Source organism: Aedes aegypti, chromosome 2 (genome assembly GCF_002204515.2).
Source record: "Aedes aegypti strain LVP_AGWG chromosome 2, AaegL5.0 Primary Assembly, whole genome shotgun sequence".
NCBI classification, from domain to species: Eukaryota; Metazoa; Arthropoda; class Insecta; order Diptera; family Culicidae; genus Aedes; species Aedes aegypti.
Window position 1 is genome coordinate 331,877,830 of NC_035108.1, and position 14,262 is coordinate 331,892,091.

The 14,262-nt window shown below is 38.1% G+C and overlaps 1 protein-coding gene across 1 annotated transcript in view; it reads left to right on the forward strand.

The window, feature by feature from the left end:
* The first annotated feature begins 7,702 nt into the window (after nt 1–7,702).
* Nucleotides 7,703–14,262, forward strand: part of LOC5578973 (kelch-like protein 17) — a 111,663-nt gene continuing 105,103 nt past the window's right edge. Inside the window, exon 1 of the mRNA XM_021845967.1 lies at nt 7,703–7,894. The gene's annotated coding sequence lies outside the window, so the exon portion shown is untranslated. The remainder of the gene's footprint in view (nt 7,895–14,262) is intronic.

The window sequence follows — 14,262 nt, forward strand, 5'->3', positions numbered from 1 at the left end:
TGTTTTCCGCTTTTCTTCAAATTTTTCGTCATTATCGCCCAACACTTTTGGATCGGACGAAGTTTTGAAGATCCATTACAGGCTTGGCGTAATGGCACGAATCGAGATCCGACCAGACCAGCGTGGGACCACAGTGAGAGCGGATGAAGGGCAGCAAAGCGCTTCTGCAAGCATTCCTCTCGATAAATCTGCCCTTTGATGGTGCCGGTCATAACAAACGGCTTGCTGCACTCACAGATCGCCTGGCACAACAGGTACTTCTTCACAAGTTTGTCCATCTTTCTCTTCCGGAACATTTCCGGAACCTCCATGCGAGACGTACCGACAAAAAACTCGAGACCGGGGATTTGTTTGTTGTCCGCCTTGATGTATGTCTCGTCGTCCATGACGAGACAGCCTGGCTTGACCAGCCACTCACAGTACAGCTTCCGCGCACGCAATTTGGCCACCGTGTTTGTTTGTCCGTCCGGTTTGGCGTATTCCTGCCCTTAAAAACACGTAGCCCAGCATGCTTCATGGTCTGCTGGACGAACCATTTCGACGAATTGACCTTTTTGTGGCCGACTCGGGTGGAAAGGTTAAAGTACTGCCTTATTTTCCACGCCTTATCTGGGTATTCCGTTTTCGGTTTACGGCCGCTTCTAGCGCGCCCCTCCATGGTATTCATCTTCTGGAACATCTTCACATCGCGGGATACGGTGGAATGGTGGATTCCAAGCATTTTGCCGATCCATCTGTGCGACTGACCAGGATTATCGATCACCACACCCAAGATTTGCTGGCGTAGCTCTTCTTGTTTCGAATGCATCTTGAAAACGACTTGACAGATGGCGATACAATTTTGCACACATAAATATAACACTCTGTGGAGTATCGATAATCACCGGGAAAATGAATCACCCTCCACGCGATGCTCACAAGATAAGTGCCAGTTCTCAAGTGAGGCAGAGCAAGCATGCATCTAGTATGCAAATGACAGGAGCGTGATACTAAGGGAAACCAATATCGACAAGATGACAGACATTTAACCGCTTGCTGTGATCAATCCTATTATTACTTCTTAACGCAGTGGATTCTATATCCCACATTCTCCCTCTGCTCCAAAGAAATTCAAATTTCTTCAAATTAATAGTCAAATGTCAAATGTCGAAAAAATATGATCAATAAAAAAATCATTTTAAAACATATTTTACATTTCAAATTTCGACAAATTTGTCTACTAAAAGTTCATTTACTTACATGGATTTTTGTGTATAGCATGAATCATCCAGCTATCTTGATGATTTTTTAATACCATTTAAATTTTTCCATATTCCATGTTCTATCGTAACATTTGTCTCATTGATGTACTTCAAACATCAAATTTGGGATGGTCATATTCTTTGTACATTTAAAAAATGACTTTACTTTAAACCAACTTCCCGTTTTTGCGCTATATTTTTGTTAAAATATTACCACCTGTCATGATTTATTTTATCATGCCTTCAACAGCGATTTCGTGGAAACCTTTACATTCATAGTTTGATTAATCATTCAATGTTGGTCGCGCAGCATTCTGATGACAATTCACAACCGATTCAGGTATGACAGACCATTATAGTATAGTATAGTCAAAAAAAAAACACAAACACATTTCTCGTATTTTCCTTTTCTCTAAAAATGATATTGTTGGGTCATTTACCATACAACCAACTAGACGCAGTAAGCATATGCTCTGACGTTTGCATAAAGCAAAACAATATAATTCTTCTAGACGGCAATATAATAATTGAACCTCGCTTCTTTGTAACATTGTAGTGTCACTTCTCCCACGCAGGCAACCGCTACAAGAATTCTATCGGACATTTCAACAAATCTAATAAACAAAAATACTGATTCTCGCTATACGTTAGCGGACATTGCCGAGGCTCCTCTTCCCTCACGGCAAACAACACGCTGTGATCGATCTGACATTTGCACATAGCAAAACAACAAGATCTACGAATTCTTGCTATTCATCAGCGGACATTGCCGGAATCCGCTTCCCCAACGCTAAACACACGCTCTATCTTTCTGATCTGACATTTGCACTTAGCAAAACAACAAGATTCGCGAATTCTAGCTTTTCAGCAGCGGACATTGCTTGGGCTCCTCTTCCCCCAGAGCAAACAACACGCTGTAAGCTTCTGATCTGACATTTGCAAATAGCAAAACAACAATATCGAATAAATGTCGCTTTTCGGCAGCGAACATTGCCGGGGTCCTTTTTCCACTATGACAAACAACTCGAAAAAATCGAAAGCACTGAAAAATACTGTTCTGTTAGCACTGGGAAGTACTATTTCATTGCTTTATGTAGATTAAAAATGCTTCCGAGAATAGAAAGAATTTGTGTACGCACAGCACGAAGGAACAATGCGCACTTCAGTACTACGTCTGTTTCTCTGAGAAGTGGGGTATAATGCGTCACATACAGTTGTGTTTAGAATAATAGTAGTGAAAGCCGTTTTTCATACAAAATGCTCAACTTTGGTATGCTGTAACTTTGTTTCTCTATGAGCAATCGGTATGAAATTTTGGCAGGGAACTACAAATATACTCAATTTTATTATAACAAAATATAAAATTTTTCACACTGCCGCTCAAAAAGTTAAGCACCAGGTGAAATCGCTCAAAAGAATAGTAGTTTTTCTTTTGTAAATTTTTGTTCAGCAACAATTTTGTAGAATATTAGCTTGTTTATATAATTATAGCTTGAGTGGGAATTGTTGAAACAATGAGTAAAGAAATATTTAAAATCTCTAAATACTCCAGATAATAAAATTATCAAAACTTAACTTTTTAACCGGTAGTGTGAAAAACTTCATATATTGTGATAATAAAATTGAGCATATTTGTAGTTTTCTGCCAAAATTTCATACCGTTTGCTTATAGGAATACAAAGTTACAGCATAGAAAGGGTCTGTAGCCTTGAGGTTACGCTTTCGCTTCATAAGCGGAAGGTCATGGGTTCGATTCCCAGCCCCTCCACAAAAAACCCGTCCAGCCACCAGAAAACGCCTCACGGAGGACCGTGCTTTGGGGAGCACATCCATCCTCCGTCAGTATCAGATGGTGACTGAGACAAACTGACCCTCTTCGCAGGCAGCTAGCCTCACTAACAGCAGAGCTCTCTCCTACCTGCTCGGTGTGAGAGTAAAAGAGTAGGAGAGAGTGAAAGTAAGATGTAAATATAGATAAGTTGAAAATAGATCTGTATCGGTAAAGAAGAAGCTACAGATCAACTGATTTCGGCATAGTAGTGGCCACGAGCTCAAAGTGCCTTCAAAAAAAAAAAAGTTACAGCATGCCAAAGTTGAGCATTTTGTATGAAAATTGGCTTTCACTACTGTTATTCTGAACACACACAACTGTATGTCCTTTACTCCCAAGGCTGTCAGAATCGTTTTCTTGTTTTTTAAACGTAATCAACTGTTTTGTTGTTTTCATGTCTGATTCTGCCTTCTTTAAAAAAAAATCTGTTCTTTCTGATTGGATTTTCAAAAAAGTGATTTGTACTAGTGTTATATGTTTTATATTCTCAAAACAAATTGATGACGGCTCTCATACCATACTCTCCCTTCTTTTTTTTCTTCCTAGGTTTATTGTCTTTGTCTTATTAAGAATAATGAAAAATAATTACACAAGACAAGTCCGCTTCTCTTGGATAAAGTTCTTTAGAAGATTTGCAACAAAACGTAAAGGCTACAAAATATAGAAGCCTGTATGTACTAGGGTAGTTGATCAGACTACAAAACTTTTAAGTTACATCCACCAAGTTTGTTTAGCTTTTGGGGGCTCATCGAATTTGAGTTGACGTATTCCACTTTCATTTTCAGAGTAGCTTCTGGGGATTCAAATGAACCAATTTGCGATGTAACTAACTTGAGATTTTTTCAAGTTGGTTGTTTCTATATAGGAATGGACCATCAGTATAGGAGCATTATTATCGTCTTGTATTAATTCCAGTTTCATGCTGTTGTAGGGGAAAGCTCTAATTTTTGACCTACGTACTGTAATCCGGGGGCAAATTGACCACTTTTTCACAAGTTTTTGTTGTGTTATCCTTCGGAATTCAAATATTGTCAAATAAATTTCTACAAAACCAGTACTCCATTGATCTTTATCGGTTTATGAAATCGCTTTTAATTGGAATAATATTTAACATATCATAAAAATAGTTTTAATATCAAAAAATTAAAATGACACATTGGGGCGAAATTGATTACCATATCACAAAGGAGATTTTCGAATTAAAAATTTCCCTATTTACTTAATTTGGGTCTCCTGAATCTGAAAATGATTCTTATACCTCGAATATTTGATCAGTTTATAGCAAAGTTTAACTTTGAAAATCTGCCTAATACGCCTAAATGTAGGCAATTTCCCTTTAAAATAAGCACATTATTCGAGAATAAACGGTTTTATGGGCAAAAAACTATATTTGCTATGCTGTATGGTATCAAAAATAATTTCAGTAGTTCATACTTAAGCGTATACAACATTTTTGACATTCAAAATTACCATGTAGGCATAGCACCACTGGATTGTTTAGCACAGACATTTCCAACTGTATTGCTTACACCTTCAAAACTTGCCCTAATAAAAATGAAATAGTTCAAAATCATCATTAGATATCTATAAACTAGAAAACATGGAATGTTTCTGGTGCCAATGAAACCTTCAGCATCCTTGGAAGGAAATGTTTTTTGGTACCGACCTGATCAAATTAGCCCCAGTGATCCATTTGCCCGCGGAATACGGTACCAATTTTCGAATTTTTATACAAAGTTGGCCAAAATTGTCTTAATGTGTCGAAAACTAGTGCTAGGTCAAAAATTGATGCTCTTCCACTGTATTATTGGTGTCCATTTACCTGGATTTTAGCAATCCTAGAATCTATAATTTTTTTGTGGGGAATGTCCCATTCTGGGGAACGGCGTTCTGGGGAATGGGTTTATGGGAAATATCGTACAATCCAAACGGATTATTTTGTGACAAAATTCAGCTATTTTCCAATATCTTATGTATTTTGCCATATGTCATTTAGTCCCAAGGTTGTCATAATCGTTTAGGAATTTTCTTGTTTTTATATTGAAAATGAGAAACGTTTTCCGCGAGTGTTAATTAATAGAGCTATTAAGCATAAGCATAAGCATAAGCATAGATGACCGTACAATTCGTAGTTGCTACTCCGTGATTGACCAGAACAATCGAAGTTGCACAGGGAATTAATGAATGGGGCTTGGGATTAGCTTACCATTCTTCAATGTGCACAAATCGAGAGCTCAAATTTAAAAATCAATAACGGCGCCGGCCACGTCCTTACGGTCATCGGGGAAGGGAAGGAATGTTAGTGTGACTACCGTTGTTACTAGAGACCGAGATCACCTCTGCATCTCCACGGTTGTCATGGAGAGGATATTGGGTTAGTGGGATAAGGTAAAGATCTGGGAGTCACCAATGTTTGGTGATGCGAGCCATGATATAATCACGCCTAACCGGATTCGCGAAATAATTCGATAATCGCATTAAACGCCGAACAAGTGTTCGTCACTCGCCCACGCAAGAGCAAGCGACGCGATCAATAGATCAAACCCTACTAGCGATCCGCGGCGCTTTTTCATTTCTCTGAGCGAACGACGCGCGACAAGTTTGATCCTGCCCCCATCGCCCGCCCCCGCAGTAGCAAGCGTCAAGGTCGAAGGATCAAACACTACTAACGAACCGATCACTTTTTCACCGCTTCGCTACCGACGCGCGACATGTTTGATCTTGCCCTCATCACCCGCCCCAGTAGGAGCAAGTGTCAAGGTCGAAGGATCAAACACTACTCTATTCAAAAGATGTTTTTATTAATGACGAAAACTGAAAATTATATGTATATATTTTAAATTATATGAAACAGGAATAATGCCGACACTTGTTGGGACGAACTATACTTATTTTTTTTTGAAAGCTACATTTGAGTATTACTGTACATTTTGTCTCGATATGGTACAAGTTTTAAAAAATACGTCAACATTCACAATGTCGAACAATTCAAAAGATAATTTTTAATAATGTATAAAAGAGGCAAATATATTTATGTATATTGAAATTGTATAAGAAAAAAACATAATGCCGACACTTATAGTGACGAACCATACAAAGTTTGTTTTAAAATTACTTAAAGGTTACGCTTTCAAGAAAATATGTGTTATCACAAGAATGAAACGAACTCACCAGTTGGTAATCCATCCTCGACTGAACACAAAACTGATACTGACAGCAAAACTTCTTGGCGTCCCGAAAACAAACCGTCTTGCTTGTGCCTTCCAAATACCTACCCAGCAAGACGCTCCAAAACAGAAAAAAAATCTTAGGAGCCGAAAACACGCGCGAAACCGTGAGCCAAATCTATCGGACGACGCAAAACCGAACTGTCCTGCTTGGGCTTCACGAAGCACTACCCAGCAAGACGCTTGAAAACAGGAAAAAAAAATTCCGGCGACGAAAACATGCGCGATACCGTGAGCCAAATTTATCGGACGACGCAAAACCGAACCGTCCTGCTTGGGCTTCACGAAGCACTACCCAGCAAATTTATCGGACGACGCAAAACCGAACTGTCCTGCTTGGGCTTCACGAAGCACTACCCAGCAAGACGCTTGAAAACAGGAAAAAAAAATTCCGGCGACGAAAACATGCGCGAAAACGTGAGCCAAATCTGTCGGACGACGCAAAACCGAACCGTCCTGCTTGGGCTTCACGAAGCACTACCCAGCAAATTTATCGGACGACGCAAAACCGAACTGTCCTGCTTGGGCTTCACGAAGCACTACCCAGCAAGACGCTTGAAAACAGGAAAAAAAAATTCCGGCGACGAAAACATGCGCGAAAACGTGAGCCAAATCTGTCGGACGACGCAAAACCGAACCGTCCTGCTTGGGCTTCACGAAGCACTACCCAGCAGGACGCTTGGAAACAGGAAAAAAAAATTCCGGCGACGAAAACATGCGCGAAACCGTCAGCCAAATCTATCGGACGACGCAAAACCGAACTGTCCTGCTTGGGCTTCACGAAGCACTCGAGTGTTAATTAATAGAGCTATTGTTTGAAAATTTCAATTAAAATAAAATCATTTAATGATCGAATTTACCATAAATATATTCTATCTTCTAATATTGCTGTGGCGCGTTTTATCCCGGCGGCACATTCTACATCCCCTATCACACGAACAATCAAATACTAAAATGCAGCACCAAACACACCGTGACAACTTTTCCCGCTTATTTTAATTGTTCGAGATTCATCCATGTCGCGCCAACAAGTCATCGTCATTGAGATAGTTACCCCAAGGAAAGCGTCTGGATTGTGTATCCCTCGTGGAACAATACATCCATTCACAGAGACTTTCCAACCGTCAATTGTCGGGAATCGTGTCTGTTGCCATCTGTGTTGTATGTTGATAGTGTTGAGCACATGCCAAAACAAATTCCCATCCGGCTCTCTCTGCATTTCCCTCTCCTTGAAGGAAATTTCAGTATGAAGTGGAAAGTCGCCAAGAGTGAGCGCGTGGGGAGCCGCCAGTGTGGAGAGTTTACTCAGCATGTTGCACGTTTTCTATGAACAGGATCAAGTTATACCAACCGACGAAGGATGATGTCCTCTGCGTATGCGTATGATTGGAATTTTCCGTGAAACTCTTCCGTCAGTCTATCGGGAGCCTTCGTCGTGTGAAAATCGGGCGTAGTTCTAGTAGTTCTAGAGTGTAGTGTGGATTTATAGAATTTGGTTTTAGGGAAGAAAAAGCTCTGTAGAGTAGTGGTTTTGACTCATAACAAGTGAAAAATAATGATTTAGCGGCATTTCTGGTGTTTAAATATCATTGAAGGTAATAACGAATAGAATATCACATTTTTTCGAGCATGAATGGAGACGCCCAGCTGTTTTGAACCATCAGTCAAGTGTTCATATTCAGCCTTTCTTTCGATGGTTCTTGCTAAATGTTGATTGGTGCACAATTTCATTTATAACTTTTGACTCAAAACTACACCGAATAAGAAAGAAATCAGTTCATAGAGATGAAGAACATCCAATTTTCCAACCATGCGATTACGTCAAAAAAAAAGTGTCGTCACTGTTCTTGTGATGGTATTGAGCAAGCTGTACTCCCCCATTTCTAGCCTGTAGTGGTGCATTTTCCATGTGCAGTGCTTAGAATTAGCTTTGGGGGAGCTGGAGGATTTTTTTATGTTTTAAATCACATTTATGTAAACAGATAAAACCTGTTATTTTGCAGTAGGGGACAGTTAAACTTTGCGTCCCTGACCTATTTTTATAATTACTTTCGTGATATTTTTTCTTTAATTTCCATGATTTTCAGCAGATTTCAATACAATTTAGATTCAACTCCACAACACTATTCAAGTTTTGTGATTTGTAGTTAGTTAGACGGTCGGCTCCATATGTAGAAGGTCATTTGAGGCATTTCCATAATTATTTTGCATGGATCAAACAAAACTGCAGTGTTTGTAATTGAATCATAAACAAAAACGCAAAAAATATCGACAAACAAAATAAATTATCGCGATTTGTTTTTTTATTCGCGATAAAAATGAAGCTGCCGGTAGAGGAATTGTGGGCCCCGTGGCCGTGCGGTTAGTGTCACCAGGCATCTAGCCGCATCGTGATAAGAAGTATGGGTTCGATTTCCGTATTAGACTGGAAAACTTTTCGTTAGGAATGTTTTCCAACTGTGCCACTGGGCGTGTTGCATGCTAGTCCGTTGTCTAGTGTGGTGCTTTCTTCAAAGGACAATCGTCCACTGGAAGCATTAACGTGTCGGTGTCTAGTATATGGGTCTTAAATATTGTTGCTGAGTCTAGGATAACGCCCAAATCCCTTACAATTTAACACTTCTGCACTACTTGATTCGCTAAAAATACTTTAATAGAAGATTTTACATATTTTCGACTCGATGCTTTTGAATTACATTTTTTACATTGAATTGGAGTAGTTGAGTTGCACCAAGTGAAGAATAAGTTAGTTTCTTTCCGATATTCTTCTGCTTATCTAGGATTAAGTATTTTCATAAAGAGCTTCATGTCGTTTGAACATATGTAAGAAATTTATTTTTTCTAAGTATAAAGAATAAGTCGTTCGTATTTATACCATTCTATGTCTATGTCTCTCTCTTGAAAAAATTGAAGCGTATCATCTAAGGAGATGATGCCCCTCATTTTCCAAGTGCGCTACTACCTGCCATGATTCCATTTCATCCCATTCACGTTGCCCGGCGAGGAGGACCTTCCTCACCACAAAGAGGCGAGTACGAACGAGGACGACAACAGGAAGCAACGTTTCATTCTGATATCCACTGATACTGGGATACCATAATCACAGATAAACATACGTAATATTTAGAACGATATTCTTTAAAATCCATCGCCCAATTCACACCATCATCATCGGGTGAGCTTATTGCACGAAATATTGTTTCATGCAGATGGCGGTAGTATGAAACGTCAAACACGAATAAAAACGATGCGGGCGCCTCTAGTTGAGAGGTTTGCCACATAGCGAATTGGAAATGATCGTTAAATGAGTGTTCTATAGAAAATTCGTCATAGTTACGCCGGTTTGTCTGTGTCAAAATCTTCCGCCCAACCAACCTCACAACCAGACCGTGTGGCACGGTGTGCTGGAACACACATATTATCGAACTTGCATGAACCTCCGATCTTTTTTCACTAAAAGTTAGCCTTGATAGTCAAAGAAAGCTTGCGGAATATTAAAAAATGTTTCATCGGCAAAAAATTGAAAAAAGTCGATTTTTGTATTTTTACCCTTCTCCCATATATAAGTTTATAGGAGAATATTAGAGTTACGCTAATATAATGACTTTAAACGGCTTAATGATCAATTTGACATATCTTTAACGTGAATGAATTCTTAGATGTTTCAAATTAAGCATCATTTCCTACATACACTCACACAATATGGCCAGCCCATGGTGGTATGCCGTATTTTATACAACGGAAATTTCACTTTTCCTCCAGAAAAGTTCATACGAACGCTTCGTATTCTTCTTTCTGAATCAAATCAGTAATATTTTACGTATGCGGCATAGTTTTCTAATCATAATTGGAATTCCCAGAAATAGATACACATGGCAGTATAGGCTGTATTCATGTGCTTATACGCGCAAAAGTCTTGAAAGAGAATTCACTATAACATGATTAACAGTAAATGGCTTATATAGCCTTAATGTGGTCTCAAGCTCATCGTGATACAAGTTTTGTGCAGTCACTAATCTACTCATATGCAATGCGCACATTATATTTGGGATTTAAAGTGCCTGATTTTGAATAAAAGGGCTGGATTACTTCGGATCGACATTATGTCATCACTCCAATTATTTGTCATAAGATGAATAATAAATGTGGCGAAGATAACAAATCGATCCAACGCAATCCAGCACTTTTATTCACGACTTCGCACTTATGGAGGGCACATTTTGCGAAATAGACTTAACAATTTCAATAACCAACATGGACACATAAATTTTAGTATCGTAAAACGAGGTTTCTTTGATAATGCGGGTAACTTTGATAGTGCGGGATTCGCAACGTACTAAACAAAATAACAAAAATTATGTTATTCAGTTAAGCAAAACGAATGCGAAACTAAACAGTATCAGTGTGACAGTTCACCTCTGAGCTGTTTTCGTGCCAATCGAGAGTATTTGAAGCATTATATTCGAATATTAAAAAATGATGAAATTCTAGTACTTTGAAAACGCTCACAAACAATCTGTTTTACTATCACTATTTCATGAAATTATAATGAGATCGGTACGTATGCTTGATGGCCTAGCTATAGTAAAACATGAATCCGGTATCGAACCTCATAGCGAAAAACAGTTTTACGATTTAGAATCATTTTTTGTACTCAAAGTCACAAATTCCCGTATAACATTAAAAGCCTAGTGGTATGCAACGCCTCATGTACTTTACGGGATTCATTCGATTTATACTTAGTCATGTTCCAAAAAACGATTGATTTATTGAATTCAATGTCGAAACATGATTATCGATAGCTATCTATTCAGAGATATAACTTTATACCCATTATTATCAACTTATAATGGTATTTGTCATGTTTGTTTTGCCTGAAAACACTTTTAAAGGTGTTTTTTGTTCAATAAATTATGCACTTGAATTGATAAAATCTAATCCAGTTTCTCTATTAACATTCTCCAATCCAATTCAAACTGTGATGATGTCAAACCAAAGTTTGTTGTGGATTTTCATGCGCTTATCTACTCATTATCAATGTTACCCCATTACCAAAAACTGACTTTCGATTATATGAGAAACTATAGATTCATTAAGATCGAACCGTTATGCAATCTTTCATATGCAATCGATAACTAACAAACCAGTGCTTGTTTTACAAATAAAAAATAAAATATTTAGATTTTCTCTCAAAAAACTCTTAAAGTTGCCCCGTTTTATGGTATGTATTTAGTTTTAAGTATGTGAATGTAACTAATGATACGTTAATGATGTGATGTTTTAGCAATCGCACCCAACCAGAGGCTGCAAGATTTCAATATAAATCTGCATGACAACTTTACAAATATTATATAATATTGTTACTCATACAAGAAACATAAGACTATCCTAGATTTTTTTTATGTTCACATCTTACATTTTCTGTATAAATCCTGTATATGTAACGATATTTTACAATATCTGTATGCGTTCTAGTTTTGGATGTAGATACACAGTATTCAGGCTTGCGTAAAATTTTCCTCCATCTTTCAATCAAAACAAATGTGAATAACAAGACCAGCTAGAGTGAACATACCATACAAAATTGAAACAGTACATTGCCCTATATAATTGTATGGCTGTTTATTTTAATAGTTGCATGTGATTATACAATTGTCTGTTATCTTAAAAAAGCTTCATGTTCAATAACGAACTCCAATGATTTCAATTATTCAGTAGAATAGGAAACGTTGATTGAAATTTGATACTACAAGTATGTTTAACTTAATAAATTTATGTAAAAATGCGATGTCCTTAATAAACGGCATACCACCATGGGCTGATCACATTGTGTGAATGCAGGTAGAAAATATGCTCAATTTGAAACGTTTTGTTATCGATTCGTGTTCAAGGTATATCAAATAAGTCTTTGAGTTATTGCAGTGCATCAAAATTAGTGTAACTCTAATATTCTCCTATGAACTCACATATGAGAGAAGAATAAAAATACAAAAATCGACTTTTTTCAATTTTTTGCCGATGAAAGATTTTTTAATATTCCGCAAACTTTTTTTGGCTATCAAGACTAACTTTTAGTGAAAAAAGATCGGAGGTTCATGCAAGTTCGATAATATGTGTGTTCCAGCACACCGTGTGTGGCGGAAGAAATTCTCCCACAGTAATTCAAATCTGTTTCTGTTGCCGGGGCTGGGGGTATCGTTGTGGGTCAACTGTAGAAGAGGGATTCAGCTTGTAAGAAAGGGATGAAGCAAGTGAAACCAAGTGAGGAAGGAGCCCGACGACGGTCCCGGTTTCGTTCGATGGAATTTTCATGTGAGTGAACTCGGCGCTCTTGGGCGAGGACACTAGCTTTGGGGTTTTGAGGCGACAGACGTCGGTGAGCATGAATATTTAATGATGTTAACCGTGGGGCGCTCTGGTGAAGTTCATGATTATGAGTTTACTCAAGTAAAGACGAGGAACGCTGCGCGTGTATTCGTGATGAATTGAAATGTATTGCATTGCTCTGTTGATTGGAAGAAAATTTATGTCTGCATGTGGTTGCAGCGCGGAAGAACATGCCTTCGTAGATTGCCGAGGACATCGACCCTTTCGTTGATGTGGAAATAATTGTGCTGTACTTGAGATGTACTAGAGGGATGCAATGTGTCCTTATAATTCTAATTGCGTTAAGCTGCTACTCTAAGGTACTCAAAATGATCCTTCTCTTGGCTGTAACATAACATCGCAACTGGAATAGAATCTGCATCTGTGTTTAATAAAACATGTCAATTTTTGAATACGCCTGGAATGACTGGCAATCGTTATTAATGATTGTTAATTTTAATTAGACTATTATCATTGTGTTAGTTGCAGATTTTCATTGATTGACTTATGAAATTCAGTAATTAAATTCTTCACTGAAATCATAATTAAAAGTTATAATTAAAGTGGTAAAATGAACAGGGGTGGTAAAATGAACACCTTGCCTTTTATCGAGAAAAAACAAATTTAGATGAATTTTTATCACGCACGGACGATTTATAGCATAAATCAAAGTGAACCAGTTGATACGTAGGTCAATTGGAGTGAAAATATCAACGAAAACTTAGATTTTAGAAAACCACGTTTGAAAATTAGAACTGACGTAACTTTTAGAACGGAAGACTAGAGGTTTTTTAGTGAGGTGAATATCGTTATGATATGAGGTCAAATCTGATGCTTTTAGAATTCATTTTGAATGGGTTGCAATCATTAATGGATATATTTTTGGTAAGGCAATAAAAATTTTCAGAAATATTTGTTTTGCCCACGTTTTTTTGCACGATGTTCATTTTACCACCAACAGCTGTTCATTTTACCCACATAGTGCAGGTAAAATGGACATTTACATCGTTTTTTGCTAGCGACCAAAATATGTGAAAATTCAGCTATTTTAGTCTGAATTCGTGTCGCAGCTATGGATAACATCTCTGTTTTTGATGTTGTGGGATAAAACTCTAAAAATTCCTAGTGTTTCTATCAGAAACAAGATGATTTCCTTAAGGTGTTCATTTTACCACCCCTTCCCCTACTTAAGAAAATATTAAGTTTTTTTTTGCCTCAGTGTATGGCACTACCCTTTCCATCAACTATCCACAACATCCCGTAACACCTATGAGAGGTCGTAGAGTTCTCTGCATCTTTCTTAAGTAGGTGTTCAATCAATCATCCTTTCCCATTCCCCAGCATTCGCAAGGACGTGGCCAGGACAGCTCTCGATCATTGGAGGGTTCGTCGATCTTGAAAATTTCGACCCCTTTTTGTATGGATTTTTTTTAAATTTTGTATGAGTCGTAACGCTCGAACTTACCCCCTCCCCCCCTTCGAGCGTTACGTAATTTGTGGATGCCGCCTAAGAGTTAGAGCTTAGTCCCAAATTTCTAACTTTGGTAACAGACGGGAAGGAGGCAACCCTCATACAATGGTCTGGGACTGTGCCACC